Below are 10,821 nucleotides of genomic sequence, written 5' to 3' on the forward strand. Positions count from 1 at the left end.
TCCCCCTTCCCCTCCACCCTCTCCCCCTTCCCCTCCACCCTCTCCCCCGGTTCCCCTCCACCCTCTCCCTTCCCCTCCACCCTCTCCCTTCCCCTCCACCCTCTCCCTTCCCCTCCACCCTCTCCCCTTCCCTTCCCCTCCCCTCCACCCTCTCCCCTTCCCCTCCCCCTCCCCTCTACCCTCCCCTCCACCCTTCTCCCCTCTCCTCCACACTCCCCCCTCCCCTCCACCCTCCCCCTCCCCTCCACCCTCCCCCTCCCCTCCACCCTCCCCCTCCACCACCCTCCCCCCCTACCCTCCCACCCTTCCCCCCTACCCTCCCACCCTTCCCCTCCTCCACCCTCCCCCCTCTCCACTCCCCCCTCCACCCTCCCCTCTCCCCCCTCCACCCTCCCCTCTCCCCCCCTCCACCCTCAGGATCTTCTCCATCAGCTTACCAACCACTGAGGTTAGACGCACTTAGTAAAGGAGGTTGAATCTCTCGTGAAGAGGAAGAAGGAGACTTATGTAAAGATGAGATGTGAAGGCTCAGTTAGGGAGCTTGAGAGTTACAAGTTAGCCAGGAAGGACCTAAAGAAAGAGTTAAGAAGAGCCAGGAGGGGACATGAGAAGTGTTTGGCAGGTAGGATCAAGGAAAACCCTAAAGCTTTCTATAGGTATGTCAGGAGTAAAAGAATGACTAGGGTAAGATTAGGGTCAGTCAAGGACTGAGGGAGGGATTTGTTATTGCACCCCACAGCGGTGATCGGCCTTCCACAGGGGTGACTGTACTCCGACCATCCGCATTGAGGCTCAGAGTGTTGTTCTGCATGGGAGAGGACCTCTGGCACACTGTGTGTGATCCCCCTTCAGTCCCCCCCACCCGCCTTCCCCTCCATCCCTGCCCACCACCCTCCCTCCCCACTACTTTGTTTGACTGGAGTGAGACTGGGGGAGAGAGTCTTAGCAGGAGTGCTGAGAGTAAGCAAAGAAGTGATTTAATTATTTATTTATTCATTTAAGGGTATTCCTAGTATATTTCGCGGGCTTTTTTTCAGGGTTTTTGAATTGAGGAAGTGAGGTCAGCTGAAGGGGATTCTGGGAGGTTGAGTCTTAGTATAAAAGGCAGTTACCTGGGGGGTTCGCCGGGAGCATAAAAAGCCGGCTGCACTATACAGCGGGCAGCGTAGTGAGTGGGTAGCAGAGTGTGAACTATAAGGGCTTTGGCTCACAGGGCTTAGGCTGAAAGGGCGAGGCAAGGCTAGTTATTTTTAACCCAACCCTATAAAGGATAAGGGCAGGTATGAGTGATCGGCCAGTTCAGTGCTTCCGATGTGGGATGTGGGAGTTCCTGCAAACACCTAGCTTCCCAGAGGTTCACATATGTGCCAGGTGCGTGGAACTGCAGCTCTTGAGGGACCATGTCAGGGAACTGGAGCTGCAGATCGCTGACCTTAGTCTAGTCAGGGAAAATGGGAGAAAAATTGACAGGAGTTATAGGCAACTAGTTACACCGGGGCATCGGGAGGAAGACACGTGGGTCACGGTTAGGAGGAGTAAAGGGCAGAAGGGTAAAGTACAAGGGAGGACTCCAGTGGCTGTCTCTCATAATAGGAAGGGCTTGGTGACAGGTGTTAGAGGGGAGGGGAGTGAACAGTTAGAAGTCCCACTCCAAAACAGGTATATTGTTTTAGATAGTGTGGAGGAGTTTGCCTCTCCAGGGGTAAGACACAGTGACCAGGTCACTGGCACACAGTCAGGCTCTGTGGCCCGGAAAGGGAAGAGAGGGGTTAGGAGAGCGATAGTGGTGGGGAATGCATCAGTCAGAGGCACAGACAGGCGATTCTGTGGGGGCGAACAGGACTCCAGGATGGTAGTCTGCCTACCTGGTGCTGGGGTCACGGATGTCTCCGAGCGGATAGGAGGCATATTAAAAGGGGAAGATAAAGAAACGGATGTCATTATACACATTGGTGGAAATGACGTAGATAGGAAGAGTAGGGGGGTCCTAAGAGAGCAATTCAGGGAGTTGGAAATAGGTTAAAAAGTAGGGTCACTAGGGTGGCCATCTCTGGGCTACTCCCAATGCCTCGTGCCAGTGAGGCTAAGAATAGGGAGCTGGTACAAATGAATGCCTGGCTAAAGGACTGGTCCAGGAGGGAGGGCTTCATTTTCATAGATCAATGGGAAGTTTTCAGGAGAGGATGGCACCTGTACAAGAGGGAGGGGTCACAACTAAGTTGGAAGGGCACAAATATCCTGGCTGGGAGCTTTGCTAGTGCAGTTCGGGGGGGTTTAAACTAGTATGGCAGGGGGGAGGGGATCAAACTACTAGGTCTATAAGTGTGGAGGCTGGGGACGAGCTTGGGGCTGGGACAAGGCTGGCAAAGAAGAAGAGCACTCTGGGGGACGACGACCTCACTGAGCCTGGAGGTCTGGAGTGCTTATACTTCAATGCAAGGAGCGTAGCAGGTAAGACAGACGAACTTGGGGCCTTAATGCGCACGAGGAATTTGGATGTGGTTGCGGTGACAGAGACTTGGTTGAAAGAGGGACAGGACTGGCAGCTGAATATTCCAGGGTACAAGTGTTTTAGGCGAGACAGAGGAGGGGCCAAAAGAGGTGGGGGAGTAGCGGTATTAGTTGGAGAGCATATTACAGCGGTGCAGAGGGAGGACAATTCAGAGGAGTCGTGTAACGAGTCACTCTGGGTGGAGCTTAGAAACAGGAAAGGCGCAGTCACTATGTTGGGGGTATACTACAGGCCCCCCAACAGCCCAAGGGAAGTGGAAGAATGGATATGTCAGGAGATACTGGATAGGTGCAGGAAATATAGGGTTGTTGTAGTGGGAGACTTCAATTTCCCTGGTATAGACTGGAAATCGCTGAGGGCAGGGACTCTGGATGGGGAGGAATTTGTAAAATGTGTACAGGAGGGTTCGTTGGAACAATATGTGGACAGCCCGACTAGAGAGGGGGCTATGCTGGACCTGGTACTGGGGAATGAGCCCGGTCAGGTCTTCAAAGTTTTGGTAGGGGAACATGTGGCAAATAGTGACCACAATTCTGTTAGCTTTAGGATAGTGATGGAAAAGGATGAGTGGTGTCCCAAAGGTAAGGTGTTGGATTGGGGGAAGGCTAACTTTATTGGGATCAGGCAGAAATTGGCAGCTCTTGATTGGGAGAGGCTGTTTGAGGGTAAATCCACATCTGGTATGTGGCAGTCTTTTAAGGAACGGTTGTTAGGGCTACAGGACAAGCATGTGCCTGTAAAAACGAAGGATAGGAAGGGTAGGATTAGAGAACCGTGGATAACCAGGGAAATTGAGGGACTGGTCAAAAAGAAAAGAGAGGCGTATGGTAGGTCCAAGCAGCTAAAAACGGAGGGAGCTCTGGAGGAGTACAAAGAAAGTAGGAAAGTACTCAAATGGGGAATTAGAAGAGCAAAAAGGGGTCACGAAATGTTCTTGGCAGACAGGATTAAGGAGAATCCCAAGGCATTTTATTCATACGTTAGGAACAAAAGGGTTGTCAGGGAAAAAATCGGACCTCTCAGGGACAAAAGTGGGGACTTATGCTTGGAGCCCAAAGAAGTAGGGGAGATCCTAAATGAATACTTTGCATCGGTATTCACAAAGGAGAGGGATGTGTTGACTGGGAGTGTCTCTGAGGGGAGTGTTGAACCGTTGGAGAAAATCTCCATTACAAAGGAGGAAGTGTTAGGTTTGTTAGAGAATATAAAGACTGACAAATCCCCAGGGCCTGATGGAATCTATCCAAGGCTGCTCAGGGAGACGAGAGGTGAAATCGTTGGGCCTCTGACGCAAATCTTTGTCTTGTCACTGGACGCAGGTGAGGTCCCAGAGGATTGGAGGATAGCCAATGTGGTCCCGTTATTTAAAAAGGGTAGGAAGGATAACCCGGGTAATTATAGGCCGGTGAGCTTGACGTCCGTGGTGGGGAAGTTGTTGGAGAAGATTCTTAGAGATAGGATGTATGCGCATTTAGAAAGGAATAAACTCATTAACGATAGTCAGCATGGTTTTGTGAGAGGGAGGTCATGCCTCACTAACCTGGTGGTGTTTTTTGAAGAAGTGACCAAAATGGTTGACGAAGGAAGGGCCGTGGATGTTGTCTATATGGACTTTAGTAAAGCGTTTGACAAAGTCCCTCATGGTAGACTAGTGAAAAAGGTTGGATCTCATGGGATAAAGGGGGAGGTGGCTAGATGGGTGGAGAACTGGCTTGGTCACAGAAGACAGAGGGTGGTAGTGGAAGGGTCTTTTTCCGGCTGGATGCCTGTGACTAGTGGTGTACCGCAGGGCTCTGTATTGGGACCTCTGCTGTTTGTGATTTATATAAATGATCTGGAAGAAGGTGTAACTGGGGTGATCAGTAAGTTTGCGGACGACACAAAACTGGCAGGACTTGCAGATAGTGAGGAGCATTGTCAGAGGCTACAGAAGGATATAGATAGGCTGGAAATTTGGGCAAGGAAATGGCAGATGGAGTTCAATCCTGATAAATGCGAAGTGATGCATTTTGGTGGAATAATGTAGGGAGGAGCTACACGATAAATGGAAGAACCATAAAGGGTGTAGAGGCGCAGAGGGACCTGGGTGTGCAAGTCCACAGATCTTTGAAGGTGACGTCACAGGTGGAGAAGGTGGTGAAGAAGGCATATGGCATGCTTGCCTTTATAGGACGGGGCATAGAGTATAAAAGTTGGGGTCTGATGTTGCAGATGTATAGAACGTTGGTTCGGCCGCATTTGGAATACTGCGTCCAGTTCTGGTCGCCACACTACCAGCAGGACGTGGAGGCTTTGGAGAGAGTACAGAGGAGGTTTACCAGGATGTTACCTGGTATGGAGGGGCTTAGTTATGAGGAGAGATTGGGGAAACTGGGGTTGTTCTCCTTGGAAAGACGGAGGATGAGGGGAGACTTAATAGAGGTGTATAAAATTATGAAAGGCATAGATAGGGTGAACGGTGGGAAGCTTTTCCCCGGGTCGGTGGTGACGTTCACAAGGGGTCATAGGTTCAAGGTGAAGGGGGGGAGGTTTAACACAGATATCAGAAGGACATATTTTACACAGAGGGTCGTGGGGGCCTGGAATGTGTTGCCGGGCAAGGTGGTGGAGGCGGACACACTGGGAACGTTTAAGACTTATCTAGACAGCTATATGAACGGAGTGGGAATGGAGGGATACAAAAGAGTGGTCTAGTTTGGACCAGGGAGCGGTGCGGGCTAATTGTTCTTTGTTTCTCGTTTCAAGGCTTCATTCTATGATCATCTTGCTGGTGCCAGTACAGAGCGAGACTGCGGATAGTTGGGAACCTGTCTCGGGGGCAGGGAATTCATATGGTGTTCGTGGAAGTGGAAATGACTAGGGTTGGGAAGCATTTTCCGATCAGGGCCATTGTGATCTCCTGGACTCGTTTCGATCGCCTCAGGGGGTCGGAGAGGAATTTCCCAGATTTTTTTTCCCCATATTGGCCCTGGGGTTTTCACTCTGGGTTTTCGCCTCTCCCTGGAGATCACATGGTCTGGAATGGGGGGGTGGGGGTGAGTTAATAGCTTGTGATGGTGAGTTAATAGGTTGTGATGAACAAAGCATCGTAGCTGTGAGGGACAGCTCGGTGGATAGGATATTAGTATGTAGATAGGCTGGAAAATTGGGCGGGGATCCTGGATTCAGGATTCAATCCTGGACCGGGGAGCGGCGCGGGCTTGGAGGGCCGAAGGGCCTGTTCCTGTGCTGTATTGTTCTTTGTTCTTTAGGAGTGGGAAGTTGTGCGTGGAGTCTGAAGAGATAGGAGAGGCACTAAATGAATATTTTTTGTCAGTATTTACACTGGAGAGGGACAGTGTCGAGGGGAGTACTGAGATGCAGGCTGTTAGACTGGATGGGATTGGAGTTCATAAGGAGGAGGTGTTAGCAATTCTGGAAAGGGTAAAAATAGATAAGTCCCCTGGGCCGGATGGGATTTATCCGAGGATTCTCTGGGAGGCTAGAGAGGAGATTGCAGAGCCTTTGGTTTTGATCTTTGGGTCGTCATTGTCTACTGGAACTGTGCCAGAAGACTGGAGGATAGCAAATGTTGTCCCCTTGTTCAAAAAGGGGAGTAGGGACAACCCTGGTAATTATAGACCAGTGAGCCTTACTTCTGTTGTGGGCAAAGTATTGGAAAGGATTATAAGAGATAGGATTTATAATCACCTAGAAAGGAATAATTTGATTAGGGATAGTCAGCACGGTTTTGTGAAGGGTAGGTCGTGCCTCACAAACCTTATTGCGTTCTTTGAGAAGGTGACCAAAGAGGTGGATGAGGGTAAAGCGGTTGATGTGGTGTATATGGATTTCAGCAAAGCGTTTGATAAGGTTCCCCATGGTAAGCTTTTGCAGAAAATACGGACACATGGGATTGAGGGTGATTTAGTGGTTTGGATCAGGAATCGGCTAACTGGAAGAAAACAGAGGGTGGTGGTTGATGGGAAATATTCATCCTGGAGTTCAGTTATTAGTGGTGTACCGCAAGGATCTGTTTTAGGGCCACTGCTGTTTGTCATTTTTATGAATGACCTGGATGAGGGCGTAGAAGGATGGGTTAGTAAATTTGCGGATCACACCATAGTCAGTGGAGTTGTAGACAGTGCGGAGGGAAGTGGCAGGTTACAGAGGGACATAGATAAGCTGCAGAGCTGGGCTGAGAGGTGGCAAATGGAGTTTAATGCAGAAAAGTGCGAAGTGATTCACTTTGGAAGGAGTAACAGGAATACAGAGTACTGGGCTAATGGTAAGATACTTGGTAGTGTGGATGAACAGAGGGATTTGGGTGTCCATGTGCATAGATCCCTGATTTCAAGTTAAAGAATACAGAAGTCTAATCAGTATTCTGTAACTTGATTTTTGTGTCTCTGTGCCCTGTTTGAGAGCACATTTCCACTCCATCTGACGAAGGAGCAGCGCTCCGAAAGCTAATGGTGTTTGCTACCAAATAAACCTGTTGGACTTTAACCTGGTGTTGTTAAAACTCTTACTGTGTTTACCCCAGTCCAACGCCGGCATCTCCACATCATGGCAAAGATCATCGCCAGAGGCTCTGCAATCTCTTCCCTCGCCTCCCATAGTAATCTGGGGTACATCCCATTCGGACCCGGCGACTTATCTATCTTGATGCCATTCAAAGATTCCAGCACAACCTCTTTCTTAAAGTCCACATATTCAATCTTTTCAGTCCACCCTATCGAATCTGCCTCCACCACCACTACCGGCAGCTGATTCCACGCACCCACCACCCTCTGAGTGAAAAACTTAACCTGAACATCTCCTCTGTACCTACTCCCCAGCACCCTAAACCTGTGACCTCTTGTGGCAACCTTTTCAGCCCTGGCTAAAAGCCTCTGAGAATCCACTCCATCAATACCTCTCAACATCTTATACACCTCTATCAGGTCACCTCTTATCCTTCACCTCTCCAAGGAGAAAAGACCTAGCTCTCTCAAACTATCCACATAAGGCATGCCACCTAATCCAGGCAACATCCTTATAAATCTCCTCTGCACCCTTTCTATGGCTTCCACATCCTTTCTGTAATGAGGCGACCAGAACTGGGCACAGTACTGGTGGGGTCTGACCAGGGTCCTGTACAGCTGCAGCATTATCTCCCGATTTCTAAACTCAATTCCTCTATTAATGAAGGCCAGTATTCCATACGCCCTCTTAATTACAGCCTCTGCCTGCGATGCTGCTTTGAGCGTCCTATGAACCCAGACCCCAAGATCCTTCTGATCTTCCACACTACCAAGCGTCTTACCCTTAATATTATATTCTTTCATCCTATTCGACCTGCCAAAATGAACCACCACACACTTATCTGGGTTGAAGTCCATCTGCCACTTCTCCGCCCAGTTTTGCATCTTATCTATGTCTCGTTGCAACTGCTGACATCCCTCTACACTAGCCACAACACCACCAGCCTTTGTGTCATCAGCAGACTTGCCAACCCATCCTTCCACTTCCTCATCCAGGTCATTTATAAAAATCACAAAGAGCAAGGGTCCCAGAACAGATCCCTGGGGCACTCCACTGGTGACCGACCTCCATGCTGAAAAAGACCCATCTACAACCACTCTTTGCCTTCTGTGGGCAAGCCAGTTCTGAATCCAGAAGGCAATGTCCCCTTGTATCCCATGCCCCTTCACTTTCTCAATAAACCTTGCATGGGGCACCTTATCAAATGCCTTGCTGAAATCCATATAAACTACATCTACCGCTCTTCCCTTGTCTATGTGTCTAGTTACATCTTCAAAAAATTCAATTCGGCTCGTAAGGCATGATCTGCCTTGGACAAAGCCGTGCTGGCTATTTCTGATCATACTATTCCTCTCCAGATGTTCATAAATCCTGCCTTTCAGGATCTTCTCCATCAACTTACCAACCACTGAGGTTAGACTCACTGGTCTATAATTTCCCGGGCTATCTCTTCTCCCTTTCTTGAATAACGGAACCACATCCGCAATCCTCCAATCCTCCAGAACCCCTCCCGTCTCCATTGATGACGCAAAGATCATCGGCAGAGGCTCAGCAATCTCTTCCCTCGCCTCCCACAGTAACCTGGGGTACATCCCATCCGGTCCCGGCGATTTATCTAACTTGATGCTTTTCAAAAGCATCAAATGTGCTCCAACACATCCTCTTTCCTAATGTCCACATGCTCAATCTTCTCAGTCCACTGCAAGTCTGCACTGCAACTACCAAGATCCTTTTCCACTGTGAATGCTGAAGTAAAGTATTCATTGACTACCTCTGCCATTTCTACCGGTTCTATATAGACTTTCCCACCGTCACATTTGATAGGTCCTACTCCTTCACATCTTATCTTCTTGCTCTTAACATAATTGTAGAATGCCTTGGGGTTTTCCTTTATCCTGTCTGCCAAGGCCTTCTCATGACCCCTTCTTGCTCTTCTAATTTCCCTCTTAAGTTCCTTCCTACTAGTCGTATACTCTTCTAGATTTCTAACATTACTTAGCTCCCTGAACCTTTTGTAGGCTTTTCTTTTCTTCTTGACTAAATTCGTCACAGTTTTCGTGCACCATGGTTCCTGTAACATACCATAACTCCCCTGTCTCATTGGAACGTTGCTGTGCAGAGCTCCAGACAAATTTTCCTTGAAAATTTGCCACATTTCTTCTGTACATTTCCCTGAGAAAACCTCCTTCCAATTTATGCCTCTAATTTCCTGCCTAATAGCCTCATAATTGCCCTTACTCCAAATAAACACTTTCACCTTAAAAGAGGCCAAATAAACACTTTCCTAGCTTAACTGATCCTATCTCTCTCCAATGCTAATGTAAAGGAGATAGAGTTATGATCACTATCCCCAAAATGCTCTCCCAGTGAGAGATCTGACACCTGCCCAGGTTCATTCCCTAATACCAAATCAAGTACAGCCTCTCCTCTTGTAGGCTTATCCACATACTGTGTCAGGAAGCCCTCCTGAACACACCTAACAAACTCCTCCGCATCTAAACCCCTTACCCTAGGGATATTCCAATTGATATTTGGGAAATTAAAATCTCCCATCACGACCACTCTTATTATCACATCTCTCCAGGATCTGCTTCCCAATCTGCTCCTCTACATCCCTGCTGCTATTGGGCGGCCTATAGAAAACACCCAGTAAAGTTATTGACCCCTTCCTGTTGCAAACCTCCACCCACAGAGATTCCGTAGACAATCCCTCTGTGGCGTCCATCTTTTCTACAGCCATGACACTATCCCTGATCAACAGTGCCACTCCCCCACCTCTTTTGCCTCCTTCCATGTCCCTCCTGAAACATCTGAAACCCGGCACTTGAAGTATCCAGTCCTGTCCCTGAGATAACCAAGTCTCTGTAATGGCCACCACATTACACTTCCAAGTGGTGATCCACGCTCTAAGCTCATCCATTTTGTTCACTACACTCCTTGCGTTAAAATAAACACATCTCAACCCTTCGGTCTGAGCGCTCCCCGTCTCTGTCACCTGCGTATCCTCCTTCTCACACTGTCTACAAGCCCCTTTTATTTTTAAGCTAACCTCCTCTCTCCCAGTCACCTCATTTTGATTCCCCCCCCCCCCCACCCCCCCCAACCATTCTAGTTTAAACACTCCCCAGTAGCCTTAGCAAACCTTCCCGCCAGGATATTGGTCCCCCTGGGATTTAAGTGAAACCCGTCCTTTTTGTACACGTCACACCTGCCCCTAAAGAGGTCCCAATGATCCAGGAACCTGAATCCCTGACCCCTGCTCCAATCCCTCAGCCACACATTTATCCTCCACCTTATTCCGTTCCTTCCCTCACTGTCTCGTGGCACAGGCAGCAATCCCGAGATTACTACCTTTGCGTTCCTTCTTCTTAACTCCCTATCTAACTTCCTATATTCTCCTTTCATAACCCCTTCCCGTTTCCTGCCTATGTCAGTGGTACCAGTATGCACCACGACCTCTGGCTCCTCTCCCCCCCACTTCAGGATTTCTTGGATACGGTCAGAAACATCCCTGATCCCGGCACCAGGGAGGCAAACCACCATCCGCGTTTCTCGACTTCCTCCACAAAAATACCTGTCTGACCCCCTCACTGTAGAGTCCCCCTATCACCACTGCCTTCCTCTCCATTTTTTGAAATGGCTTGTGTAGCAAATTTATATGTGTAGTTTTAAAATGGCAAAATGATAAATATGTAATCAGTAAATGCATTCATTTGAAAATAATTTGTATTTTTCACTTTAAATACCCTGCTATTAAATAATTAAAAGGCATAATTATGTTTTCAATTTTTTTGTGGCGACCC

Source organism: Mustelus asterias, chromosome 15 (genome assembly GCF_964213995.1).
Source record: "Mustelus asterias chromosome 15, sMusAst1.hap1.1, whole genome shotgun sequence".
Lineage (NCBI taxonomy): Eukaryota > Metazoa > Chordata > Chondrichthyes > Carcharhiniformes > Triakidae > Mustelus > Mustelus asterias.